This window comes from Thalassophryne amazonica, chromosome 5 (assembly GCF_902500255.1).
Source record: "Thalassophryne amazonica chromosome 5, fThaAma1.1, whole genome shotgun sequence".
NCBI lineage: Eukaryota > Metazoa > Chordata > Actinopteri > Batrachoidiformes > Batrachoididae > Thalassophryne > Thalassophryne amazonica.
The window spans coordinates 49,955,538-49,969,732 of record NC_047107.1 but is presented as its reverse complement, the minus strand read 5'-3'; positions in this window follow the sequence as shown (position 1 = coordinate 49,969,732).

The following is a 14,195-nucleotide window of genomic DNA, read 5'->3' as shown; positions in this document are numbered from 1 at the left end:
TCTTCTATTTCCATACCATAAGTCAGAACAAGATCTAAGATATGATTAAAGTGGTGGGTGGACTCATTTACTTTTTGAGCAAAGCCAATAGAGTCTAATAATAGATTAAATGCAGTGTTGAGGCTGTCATTCTCAGCATCTGTGTGGATGTTAAAATCGCCCACTATAATTATCTTATCTGAGCTAAGCACTAAGTCAGACAAAAGGTCTGAAAATTCACAGAGAAACTCACAGTAACGACCAGGTGGACGATAGATAATAACAAATAAAACTGGTTTTTGGGACTTCCAATTTGGATGGACAAGACTAAGAGTCAAGCTTTCAAATGAATTAAAGCTCTGTCTGGGTTTTTGATTAATTAATAAGCTGGAATGGAAGATTGCTGCTAATCCTCCCCCTCGGCCCGTGCTACGAGCATTCTGACAGTTAGTGTGACTCGGGGGTGTTGACTCATTTAAACTAACATATTCATCCTGCTGTAACCAGGTTTCTGTAAGGCAGAATAAATCAATATGTTGATCAATTATTATATCATTTACCAACAGGGACTTAGAAGAGAGAGACCTAATGTTTAATAGACCACATTTAACTGTTTTAGTCTGTGGTGCTATATTATTTTTTCTTTTTGAATTTTTATGCTTAAATAGATTTTTGCTGGTTATTGGTAGTCTGGGAGCAGGCACCGTCTCTACGGTCTCTAACACATTGCTCCCATTCTGGCATCCCTTCATTGGCTACCGGTTTCTGCCAGATCGGATTTTAAAGTTTTATTGTTGGTTTATAAAATTGTTCATGGACTGGCACCTTCCTACCTGGCAGACTTGGTTAAGCCCTACGTACCTGCGAGGGCTTTGCGTTCGCAGGGCGCAGGGCTTCTGTGTGTTTCGAGGATGAACAAAAAGTCTGTGGGGTATAGAGCCTTCTCCTACCGTGGTCCGGCTCTTTGGAACGATCTACCTGCTGTTATTCGGCAGTCTGACACGGTGGAGATTTTTAAATCAAGACTGAAGACCCACTTTTTTAGACTGTCTTATCATTAATTTTTTAATCTGTTTGTGTTTGCTTTGTAATTTCTTTTTATTCTACTGTGTTTTATCTTTTTACTGTGCTTTTCTTGCTTTTAATTTTGATTTTAGATTAATTTGTGTTGTTGTGAATTATGTGAAGCACCTTGGGGCGACTTTGTCGTGATTTGGCGCTATATAAATTAATAAATTGAAATTGAATTAAATTGAAAAAATCAACAACAAGAAAAACAAAACATTGAAAACATAAAAGGTTTATTCAGTAGTTCAGCGCATTTGGCCCCAAAATGGCGCCATGTTCTAAGTTGAGGCTACTGTCTTAATAAAGGGACCCTTCTCTCACCATATCCTTTATTTCTCCCTCAAGGTGCCTTACTTAAATTTGTAAGCCCTCTTCCTAAAAATGTCTCCACTGAGCTGTTAATAGAGATCTTTTCCAATATGCTAACATTGTTATAAAATGGTCACACATATTTTTCACTGTACATTTCACTGACATTTTAGATTTTTGCATATGGGGCCCTCCTAATGTCTATGTGATGCGCACTGTACATGAAAAATATGATATACGTAGGCTTAATTATTTTTCCAGCTGCATTGTTAACTCACTTCACATTCATGAGGAAGAAGACGACATGGGAGAGACTGCACCCAGTGGTACCACGCACCACTTCTTAGCACCTCTTCAGCACAAGGTACCACAAGCTCTGGAATTATAGCTGATGACCCTAGGCAGAGGGCAAGAGTCCTAACTGATAGTGTGCACTGTCAGACTGTTAGAAAAGGACCAGTGCAAATCAATCAGATGTTGAATTCCCCCAAAATTCTGAAAATCCACCTCGAAGCAGAGGGTCACCCCTTTGAGTCTGGTCTGCTTGAGGTTTCTTCCTCAGAGGGAGTTTTCCCTTACCACTGTTGGCTCTGTGCTTGCTCTGCGGGTTGGTAAGATTAGTCCTTACTTGTGTGAAGTGCCTTGAGGCAACTTTGTTGTGATTTGGTGCTATATAAATGAAATAAATTGAAAAATAAATTGAAATTGAATTGAAGATTTAAAAAAAGAATTACAGAAGAACTATGAAAAATGGTAAGGAAATTCTTCGATCATGACTGGTATATTCCATGAGCACAGACTCAGTATTCTGTTTCCCTTGCATTGTCTTTGAAAAACATCTCAAGGATGATCAGTAGAAACAGGATGCCCCTGAGCCCAATTTTGAGCTTCATGACAAAAGCTGTAAATCCTTATGTACATGTGATTTCTTAGTTTTTCATTTTTAATAAATTTGCAAAAATCTCAAAAAACTATTTTCACATTGTCATTATGGGGTATTGTGCATATAATTTTGAGGAAAAAAATGATTTAATCAATTTTGGAATAAGGCCATAAAATAACAAAATGTGGAAGGAGTGAAACGCTGTGAATACTTTCCCGAGGGACTGCATACCCAACAGTTATGCAGTTAGATTTGGCAGAAATATCTTTGAGTCTTGCAGATTAATAAACTGGACTCCAAAATGCAGACAGCTGCACACTGACTGGATGAAATAAGTTATTCGCATCAAAGCAATCTAAGGTTAATCAGGATGCCGGCAATACAGGAGATGGTTTGCTTTGACCCTCAGCCACCACCGGAACAGGACTTAGGTTAAAAACAACCTTTCACTGAATCACAACTGTGATTCACAAGAATCTCAGTGATTCAGAAGTGCAGCTAGCATCCTTTGCCTCATCCCACTCCAGACCTCTACCTTGCACTAATCCAACAACATTTTTTTTTTGCTGTGCCATTTGAAAAAGCAAGTGATCTCTACTTAAAACTCATGCTGCATTGTAACAATAACATGAGTGTCTGCGGTGTCCATCTTTGGCTCGTTCATTCTGTTTTGCAGATGAATAAATTGGACTCCAAAATGCAGGCAACCACACACTGACTGGATGAAATAATTGATTTTATTTACCAAAGGAGAAGAATCAGGGTCCAAAAGCTAGGGATCTGTGCAAAACAGTCAAAGCGCAAAGAAACAGAAAAAACAGACAAAGGGCATGGGCGAAACAGGTGTAGAGGCTGGGTGCGGCTGGCACAGGAGGTGCATCAATGAACTTACAAGGAGTGAATGAATGAGACAGTCTTTTAAACTGCACTGGAGTAGATGACTGATTGCCTTGATTTTTATATGAGTGAACAGAAGAAAGTAATTAATATAGTTGATATTTTTAAATGGTAAATGGACTGCATTTATATAGCGCTTTTCCATCTACATCAGATGCTCAAAGCACTTTACAAATAATGCCTCACATTCACCCCGATGTGAGGGTGCTGCCATACAAGGTACTCACTACACACCGAGAGCAACTAGGGGATTAAGGACCTTGCCCAAGGGCCCTTTGTGATTTTCTGGTCAGGCTGGGATTTGAACCGAGGATCCTCTGGTCTCAAGCCCAACGCTTAACCAATAGACCATTACCTCACCTCAACTTTTAAAATGCATGAAGCAGCTCACTCTGCAGAAATAAAGCAAGCACTGATAAAAAAAAATCCTACCAGACATATCACAAGATAAAGTAAAATGTTCAATGTTCAAAAATGTCAGTGATAAATGATCCTTTGAAAAGATCTAAAATCTGGAATTGAATAATGCTTAATAATTATAATCATAATATGATACGCAAACTTTTGATAAAAAATGTAAGTAGGTTGAAAGATTGGCACATTAGACGGAGACCAATATTTTGGAAATGTTGTACTTTTTCAATTTAAACAAACAAACAAGCAAACAAAACCTTAAAGGTTTGATCTTGAAGAACACAGAACATCAGTTTGTGAGTCGTGTGGCCTTGGGGTGCAGCATGGAGATAACCCAAAATCTATATAGTTGTCAGTTAATGATCTGCCTACAGCTATGGGTTTCCTGCTTTGCATATCTGATAGCAAAGTGTCAGTACTGTCTTCTTTAGTGCCGTCTTGCTCCCACAGCTGTGCAGGGTGGATTTTTGTCACATTTGAGCAGTGTCTGAGAGTCAGTCAGTAGCCCAAATCAGTCACAGGCCAAAGTGTACTATCATCTGAACTTCAGTCAACAATGTATCATTGCTGTAAAAAAATAACATAACATAAAATAAACTAAAAAGAGAAACATATATAATAGTGTTATAATTGACATAAAGAGCTCAACATTCTGAATATGAATTAATTACCTGAAAGAAGCAAGCCAGCTGCATTAAAAAAATATAACGCAATGCTAAAATACCCGTGTGAGCATGTAATCAATGAAAGAGTGTGTAGGAAGAATGTGACCATTTGACCCCTTAGAATAGGTCAAGGTTAGCCATCTTCGAACTTGTCCAAATTCTGTGTCCCAAGAATGCTCCCTGTGAATTTGAAGAGTCTGGCAGTAATAGGACTGGAGTTGTGCTGAGCACAGACAGACAGACAGATGCACGCAAAGTCTTCACAATACCCGATGGCCATATTTTGGCCTCGGTAAACATCCTACTTTTTTATTGCATCTCTTTCTCCACATTCTTTTCATATCATCATTTGTGCAAAAAAAGATCTGAAGCACACACAGCTGCATCCAACAACACAGCGACAACAGAGCTTGTGTTTTGTCCTCCTTTCACGCTCTCACACCCTGAGCCATAAGAGGGTAACAGCTGAAGGAAGTCAGATGAGGATCATGGGGCTGCAGCTTGGTTTGGGTCAAGCTCAGTATCTGGCAGCTGTGAGACAAAGACATACTATTCAACAGCTCCTCTTTCGCCTCCAGCTCACTCTGCAGTAAAAGTAATTCAATAAGAAGACGCCTTGTGATTCTACTTGGGGTCTGTGTCTTTCCCTTATAAAACGATACAATACATATCGAGATATGTGGGCTATGATGTAATTCAGAAACAATACTTTTTTACACGGAACAATTTGATGTGATTTTATTCGAGGTGATATAATGCATTAGATATAATTCTACCAGAAGACTCAGCTGCTTAGAGAAAAGGAGTTTATTACAAACATTTGCTATAAAATTCAGTGTCCAGTTTGGTCTTGGTCCCCATTGTGGCAGTGGGATAATTAGAGTGTCTCAAATTCTGCCAATGAAGGAGGCAGGGGGCAGTGCCCATTCACCATGGCAGACAGGGACTAGTGGTGGTGGTGGTGGTAGAGGCAATTTCAGGAAGCAAGCTGCAAACAGAAAGAGGCGTGTAAGACAATGAGCTTTTAATGGTGGAGCTAAGCCAAAACCAGCATTACTTACCTTCAAATACATATTTAATAAAGAAAAAGCATGGACCTTCTTCACATTTTTACTACTGTGCTGCAGCAGCACATTGGCACTGCCACTGCCCAGCTTTTGTTCACCACTGGGGGCAGCACCACATAAAGTGGAAGAGAGCTCAGCATAAAAGAAACCCAGAAGAAGAAGTCAGGGGTTATTTGCAGAGCATAAATAGCACCGCATATATTTCCCATTTTGAATGGTTATGATGTGCACCAAACAAAGTTTAAATGGGTACATTTACCCTATATACCGTCTACCTATTGTTTACTCGCAAACTGAGCATTCCTGTGACCAGACTCACAACAGCCTCATGCCAACTTTTGAACGTTTACGAAAGTTTGAAGATGTGGAATTAACAAAACAAGCCAACCAAAAAGCTGTTTATCAATGCAGTCATATCTTTTACTTTAAAATCAATTTAGGATTTGTATTCATTGTTACACCCTTAGATTCTACCAATGCACATTTCAGGATTTTGTTCTACAACCAAGATTGGCTGTTGAGGCAAACCCCTATACTGATGATTTGCACAGAATAGGTGTGGACACCAATGAATCACTCATACACCCATATGCTCATACCAGTCTGAGAGGAAGAAGCTCTAACAAAGGTGAGCTCCTCGCATTCCTACAACCCACAACATGACAGCTATACAGTTGTGCTCAAAGGTTTACATACATTGGCAGAATTTGTGTGTGTGTGTGTGTGTGTGTGTGTGTGTGTGTGTGTGTGTGTGTGTGTGTGTGTGTGTGTGTGTGTGTGTGGTGTGGGTGGGTGGGTGGGTGGGTGGGTGGGTGGGTGGGTTGGTCATTTTTCAGAGAATATGAATGATAACACACAAAATCACTCATGGTTAGTGGTTGTGTGAAACCACTTATTGTCAAGCAACTCTGTTAACTATTTTTTTTAACTCATAATGACAACAGAAACCAATCAAATGACCGTGATCAAAAGTTTACATACCCTGGTGATTTTGGCCTGATAACATGTACAGAAGTTGACACAAAGGGATTGGAATAACTACAAAAGGTTACCATCCTCACCTGTGATCTGTTTGCCTGGAATCAGTGTGTGTGCATTAAAGGTCAGTGATTTTCTGGACTCCTGACAGACCCTTGCATCTTTCATCTCAAACATGCAGTTCATGCAAGACAGCCCAGGAGTTTACAGGAACTGGAGGCTTTTTGCTAAGAAGAATGGGGAGTTTTACCATCAGAGAAAATAAAGAGCCTCAGCGACAACTACCACAAAAGACTCCAAGCTGTCATTGATGTTAAAGGGGGCAATACACAGTATTAAGAAGAGACTTTTGATCAGGGTCATTTGGGTAGTTTCTGTTGTCATTATTGATTTAAAAAGAGTAAACACAGTTGTTTGACAATAAATGGCTTCACCCAACAACTAACCATGAGTGAAAACAGTTTTTGTGTCATCATTCATATTCTCTGGAAAAATGGCCAAAAAAAAAAAAATCGAAAATTCTGCCGGGGTATGTAAACTTTTGAGCACAACTGTACAAATAGAGTAAGAGAGAGGGAGGCGTTGGAGGTGGAGAGAGAGAGAAAGAGAGAGAGAGAGAGAGCCCTCCACCCCTTCATCCAGCTGTCTTTCCCTCCCTCTCTTCCCCTTGGGATAGAGCACACACACAGTGGCAGATGGGTGGAATGCATAATACATGGACTGTTTTAGGGTGGGGTGTTGGGCGTACGCGTGTGTGTGTGTGTGTGTGTGTGTGTGTGTGTGTGTGTGTGTGTGTGTGTGTGTGTGTGTGTGTGTGTGTGTGTGTGTGTGTGTGTGTGTAGCCGTTCCAATGGGAAGAGGCTGAGGAGTCATTGTAGATCTAATGGTTGTGTTTTAGTCACAGCACTGTGCCAGTCTCATTTGAAGTGCAAAAGCCAAATGACTGTGAAGCGCTTCTTTACCAACGCCCCATGTGTGCGCGCTCCTAGCGGTCTGTGCAGCCAACAAATCAGTGGTGCAGTCACAACTTCATAACGCCGGCAAAACCATGTGCAGGAACAGTCATGCATATGGATGTTGCACTGGCTGAATTTGAATCTTTTGTTCTCCACATTCATGATTCTTCTGCACCCGTGCTCATGTTGAGTGCAACTTTTTCCTGTAATTACTGTGATTACTGTAAAATTAGGCCTATGTATCATCATGTTGTGTAATTAGTACTCAATTTTGAACTAACAAGGCCTCTTCAGGCATAGTTAATGGATTTTGGATAGACAAGCTGAGTTGGTGCATGACTAATTCCTGATGTGTAAGTATAATTAAAGCCTTCCTGATGGAATAAGGTTCCCCTTTTGGAATGAGTGTGTGGGGATCCTCGTGATTTTGTCCCCTTACAAAGAACAGTCAGGCTGGCCTCCCACAATTTTCATCTTTGGGAGTTAAGGGATGATGGGTTTGCAGAATAGATAAAGGAAACTCATTAGCTGATGGTGGCAAAAACCTCGATGCACTGTGAACGGTTGTACCAAATTAGGAGAAAAAAACAAGAAGGTAGAAAACTGTAAGCAAACAATGAAGACAAGACTGAACAAGAGGAATCTGGCAGGAAGCTGCTCTCTGGAGATTTGTTAGGCTTGTCATAAATGGTTGCTGTGAATCTGCTCACACAGCAAGCTGTTCACTGGGCACACAAACATGTTGTTGCAGGTGTACACGGCTGTCGTCAGCTGACAGGTGAGAATAAAAATTTGCAGTGGATGGCGGGATTTGGAGTCACGCTGTGAAAACAGCAGACTGTGTGTCTGCAAATGATTGCTGTGGGAATTAGCATACCCTAAATAGCATAGTCCCGCGTGTTAGCGGACGGCCTAGGATTGCCACCCATCCCTTAAAATACAAAATTGTCCTTTATTTAACAATTAATTGTTGTGTCCTACATTGAATCAATACAGGATGTAAATTGTTCCTTATCTTCATAAATTTATTTAATGTTTGACATAAAATGTCATAAATACAGAGCTGTGTCAACTGCACACTGTCAAAAAGAAGCCTCCAGAACACTGTAATGTTAACAGATTTAGGGATTATTTTTAAATAATTTGCATTTGTTGTTATAATGCAATTCGTGTTTTCGCTCAGCTGCTGTAGAAAGCAGCAGAAATGATTCTATTACCTTCCACAGATTTGTGCTTCAAGACAATCCTGTCTTGGAGGTCTACAGACAATTCCTTTGACTTCATGCTTGGTTTGCACTCTGACATACACTGTCAACTGTGGGACCTTATATGTAGACAGGTGTGTGTCTTTCCAAATCATGTCTAATCAACTGAATTTACCCCAGGTGGACTCCACTTAAGCTGTAGAAACATCTCAAGGTTGATCAGTGCAAACAGGATGTACCTGATCTCAATTCTGAGCTTCATGGCAAAGGCTGTGAATACTTATGTACAATTTGCAAAAATCTAAAAAACAAAACAAAACTTTTCATATTGTCATTATGGGGTATTGTGTATTGAATTTTGAGAGGAAAAAATGAATTTCATCTGTTTTGGAATAAAGCTGTAACATAACAAAATGTGGAAAAAGTGAAGTGCTCTGAATACTTTCCAGATGTACTTTATGTAACTTTATTTTTTTAAATTCAAATTAAATTTACTTGAGGGCTAGATTTATTCAATGTGATGGCCATATATGGCCTCTGGGATGTCAGTTGCTTTTGGTTTTTATAGACTGTACTGGTAAGACAATAGCACCAAAGAATCTAGACGCACACATCTTAGATGGGATACACCTGCCAAATCCCACACTGTTAATCAATCCCCTAATTACATTCTTCATTCCACATTAGGATAAATCATTTAGCAAAGTTTCATGAAAATCACTTGATTTGTTTTCGTGTAATCCTGCTAAAAATGGCATCACTTTATTGGCTTTCTGTCTCTGTGAGGTCAGATTTTAAGGTTTTGCCACCTCTTTACTTAGTTGATCTAATTAAACCCTATGTACCTGCCCGGTCTCTGCGTTCTCAGGGTGCAGGACTACTTTGTGTCCCTAGGGTGAATAAAAAGTCAGCGGGCGACAGAGCTATCTCTTATCGTGCACCTGTTTTGTAGAATGATCTCCCTATGTCAATAAAACAGTCAGATTCTGCAGAGACTTTCAAGTCTAGACTTAAGACAATTCTCCCTGTAATGAGGCTAGCATACTGGCATAGCATGGTAATATGCTTCCTATATTTTTGTACTTTGCAGTTTTCACTATAATATAGTACTGCATGGCACTCTGGTATAACTGGGTACTAACTTGGAATACAGAATTCATGCAGAGTCAACTTGTTTGGCTAAATAGTGCTTAAAAGGCTGCTGAGTGAGTGTGTAATTGACTAAACCAGAAGGTGGCCTAGTGCACCAGTAGGCTGTCTGGAAGGAATCCAGTTTGGACCCAAGAGGGGCTTACTCTTTTTCTCTTTGAATAAAATCAGTGACTGAATTATTTGTTTAAGTTGAAAACCTTAAGATGGAAAACTGCAAACAGATGATGAAATAACAACTGAATGATGGCAATCTGTGCATCATTCAGTTTGGAGTTGTTTGTCCGCGTGCACACTGTACATGTATGCTTGCACATCCGTGTTTGGCACAGAAGTGTTGTGTCTGGAGTTTTGGCAGTGTGAAAAGCTGAGTTTTGAGATGCAAGACAGAATCACCGTCTCATTCCCCAGCTGTTCTTCCAGCCGTTTCTCTGCCTCAGCAACCTGATCAGTCAAAGAGAAATGTTTACTGTACACAGGCATTGTGCACACTCACTGGTTTTCTGGCACAATACAAAATGTCTGTGAAGAACATGCAGACAATGAGCTGTGCTGTGCAGGGGCAAGAGTCCAGAGAGTGAAGCAGCAGCTCTCTCCCTCAGCTGCAGCCTCTCATCAAAAAGAGGATGCCAGTGGACATAAATTCAACAACAGCAGCTGTAAGCTGGATGGGAGTTCCTTGTGTTCATATCTCACACTGGAGACACATAAAATCTGATGGAGACAAAGAACTTCTACATACTCTGCATTTGCAGACATAAATTTACCTACACCTTGGCTAAAAACCTGCAAACTCAATTTCTTCCACCAGATTTATATATATACGAGGTCTGTCAATAAAGTATAGGTCCTTTTTTATTTTTTTCAAAAACTATATGGATTTCATTCATATGTTTTTACGTCAGACATGCTTGAACCCTCGTGCGCATGCGTGAGTTTTTCCACGCCTGTCGGTGACGTCATTCGCCTGTGAGCACTCCTTGTGGGAGGAGTCGTCCAGCCCCTCGTCGGAATTCCTTTGTCTGAGAAGTTGCTGAGAGACTGGCGCTTTGTTTGATCAAAATTTTTCTAAACCTGTGAGACACATCGAAGTGGACACGGTTCGAAAAATTAAGCTGGTTTTCGGTGAAAATTTTAACGGCTGATGAGAGATTTTGAGGTGATACTGTCGCTTTAAGGACTTCCCACGGTGCGAGACGTCATGCAGCGCTCTCAGGCGCCGTCGTCAGCCTGTTTCAAGCTGAAAACCTCCACATTTCAGGCTCTATTGATCCAGGACGTCGTGAGAGAACAGAGAAGTTTCAGAAGACGTCGGTTTCAGCATTTTATCCGGATATTCCACTTTTAAAGGAGATTTTTTTAATGAAAGACGTGCGGGCGGATTGCAGCGTCGGCTCGCAGCCGCCGCGACGCTCCGCCACAGGAAAAACACCTCTGTTGGAAGCCTTAAGGACAAGTTGGAACATGTCCAGCTGTTAAACAATTTCTCATATACTCACTCCACTGAAAGCCATCAAAAGCCGCCTGGATTTTACAAATGGTTATCAACACGGAGGTGTTTTTCCTGTGCCGCCGCACCGCGCCGGCTGCGTCCCGACGCGCGGATCAAACAAAGCGGCAGTCTCTCAGCAACTTCTCAGACAAAGGAATTCCGACGAGGGGCTGGAGGACTCCTCCCACAAGGAGTGCTCACAGGCGGATGACGTCACCGACAGGCGTGGAAAAACTCACGCATGCGCACGAGGGTTCAAGCATGTCTGACGTAAAAACATATGAATGAAATCCATATAGTTTTTGAAAAAAATAAAAAGGACCTATACTTTATTGACAGCCCTCGTGTGTGTGTATATATATATATATATATATATATATATATATATATATATATCCCGTATCCGCACATTATAGTGTGATTTATCTTTTTATTTGTGATGTCCAAACCTAATCCCTTAGAAGTAGTCTCCTTGGGCACACACACTTCCCAGCTAACAAAATAAAGTTCCCAAATTCAATTCAACTCAAGTTACTTAATTTATATAGCGCCAAATCCAGTGGTGGGCACAGTTCTGATAATCTGATAACGAATAATTTTCGAAGATAATGTTTTCATTATCGGATTATCTTTTTAGATGACTTTAAAACCATTATCGGACTAATTATCTTGCGATAAATTTTTGCCCGATAATTTTTAGACCGATAACGTGGTAAATAAAGCTGAACAGCTACAAATATTTAGAAAACTTAAAATCAGTTGAGCACCTACAGTAGTGTTCAGAATAATAGTAGTGCTATGTGACTAAAAAGATTAATCCAGGTTTTGAGTATGTTTCTTATTGTTACATGGGAAACAAGGTACCAGTAGATTCAGTAGATTCTCACAAATCCAACAAGACCAAGCATTCATGATATGCACACTCTTAAGGCTATGAAATTGGGCTGTTAGTAAAAAAAAAGTAGAAAAGGGGCTGTTCACAATAATAGTAGCATCTGCTGTTGACGCTACAAACTCAAAACTATTATGTTCAAACTGCTTTTTTAGCAATCCTGTGAATCACTAAACTAGTATTTAGTTGTATAACCACAGTTTTTCATGCTTTCTTCACATCTGCAAGGCATTAATTTTGTTTTTTTGATTTTGCTTGTTTACTAGTGTGCTTGGGGTCATTGTCTTGTTGAAACACCCATTTCAAGGGCATGTCCTCTTCAGCATAAGGCAACATGACCTCTTTGAGTATTTTGACATATCCAAACTGATCCATGATACCTGGTATGCGATATATAGGCCCAACACCATAGTAGGAGAAACAAGCCCATATCATGATGCTTGCACCACCATGGTGGTCGTCTCACAAACCGAAAAAGAACAATTTTACTCTCATCAGTCCACAAAATATTCCTCCATTTCTCTTTAGGCCAGTTGATGTGTTCTTTGGCAAATTGTAACCTCTTCTGCACGTCTTTTATTTAACAGAGGGACTTTGCAGGGGATTCTTGCAAATAAATTAGCTTCATACAGGCATCTTCTAACTGTCACAGCACTTACAGGTAACTCCAGACTGTCTTTGATCATCCTGGAGCTGATCAGTGGGTGAGCCTTTGCCATTCTGGTTATTCTTCTATCCATTTTGATGGTTGTTTTCCATTTTCTTCCACGCATCTCTGTTTCCTTTTTTTTTTTTTCTTTTCCATTTTAAAGCATTAGAGATCATTGTAGATGACCAGCCTATAATTTTTTGCACCTGCGTATAAGTTTTCCCCTCTCCAATCAACTTTTTAATCAAACTACGCTGTTCTTCTGAACAATGTCTTGAACGTCCCATTTCCTCAGGCTTTCAAAGAGAAAAGCATGTTCAACAGGTGCTGGCTTCATCCTTAAATAGGAGACACCTGATTCACACCTGTTTGTTCCACAAAATTGACAAGCTCACTGACTGAATGCCACACTACTATTATTGTGAACAACCCTTTTTCTACTTTTTTTTTTACTAATAGCCCAATTTCATAGCCTTAAGAGTGTGCATATCATGAATGCTTGGTCTTATTGGATTTGTGAGAACTTACTGAATCTACTGGTACCTTGTTTCCCATGTAACAATAAGAAATACACTCAAAACCTGGATTAATCTTTTTAGTCACATAGCACTACTATTATTCTGAACACTACTGTACCTGTTAAATGTTTCGTAGCTGATGTGTAGTTCTACCCTCTGCAAAACGGAAGAGTTGCTTTAAGAAGAAACTGCTCTATTCTCTGCAGGCAAAGGAGACTAATTTCTTCAATTCAAAACTCATTTCTTTTAACCCCATACTGATACATGGGCAATATCACCCAAGTCATCCAGAGGCATACATTTTTAACTTATGGTTCAACGTTTAACCAAACTAATGTCGGACAAGTTATTTAAATTAATGTCATGTCTGAAGTTTTATAAAGTGAAAATATCAGATATATGTTTTAGTTTTAAAATAATGCGCTAATTTTTAAGGTTTTAGTGTGGATATATGCTGTGCCCAGCAGTGCATTATGGGTAGGATAGGGTAATCTCAGTACGTTCACGACATGAGAAATGCATTTGAAACAATCTGATCAGGCTCTACGGACAACAGCATTAAACTCTAGTGCCTAAAACTCCCGTGAATGTATCCTCTGGATTTATAGACGTTGTTATTGTGTCTGCGTTTATTAAATTCCACGCATCTTAAAAGTAGCAGACACAGATTATCTGGAATTTTGTTTTGGCAAGTTTTCAAGGTCTCTACTACCATCTACTGGCCGTTGTCTACAGACACCACTCCAGTGCATTTCCTGCCACACCTCGGACAGAGAGAAGAGCAGAATCAGTCGGGCCAGAAAAACTACACCTAAGGTATAATTCTTCAGCATTAAATTGACAGGATAGCAGAGAAAATACTAAGGTAGCTGCTAGCTTCACCAAAGCTTCACTGACAGACCTAGAAGTTAGATAAAGTTGAGGCAGAGACCTGTTCCATCACTAATAAAGTGAATTTAAAAGGATAGGAAGCATAGTTCCATACTATGCCAGTATGCTAACCATGCAAAATGGAGAAATGCCTCTTAAGTCTGGACTTGAATGTCTCTACAGAATCAGACTGTTTTAGCTCCA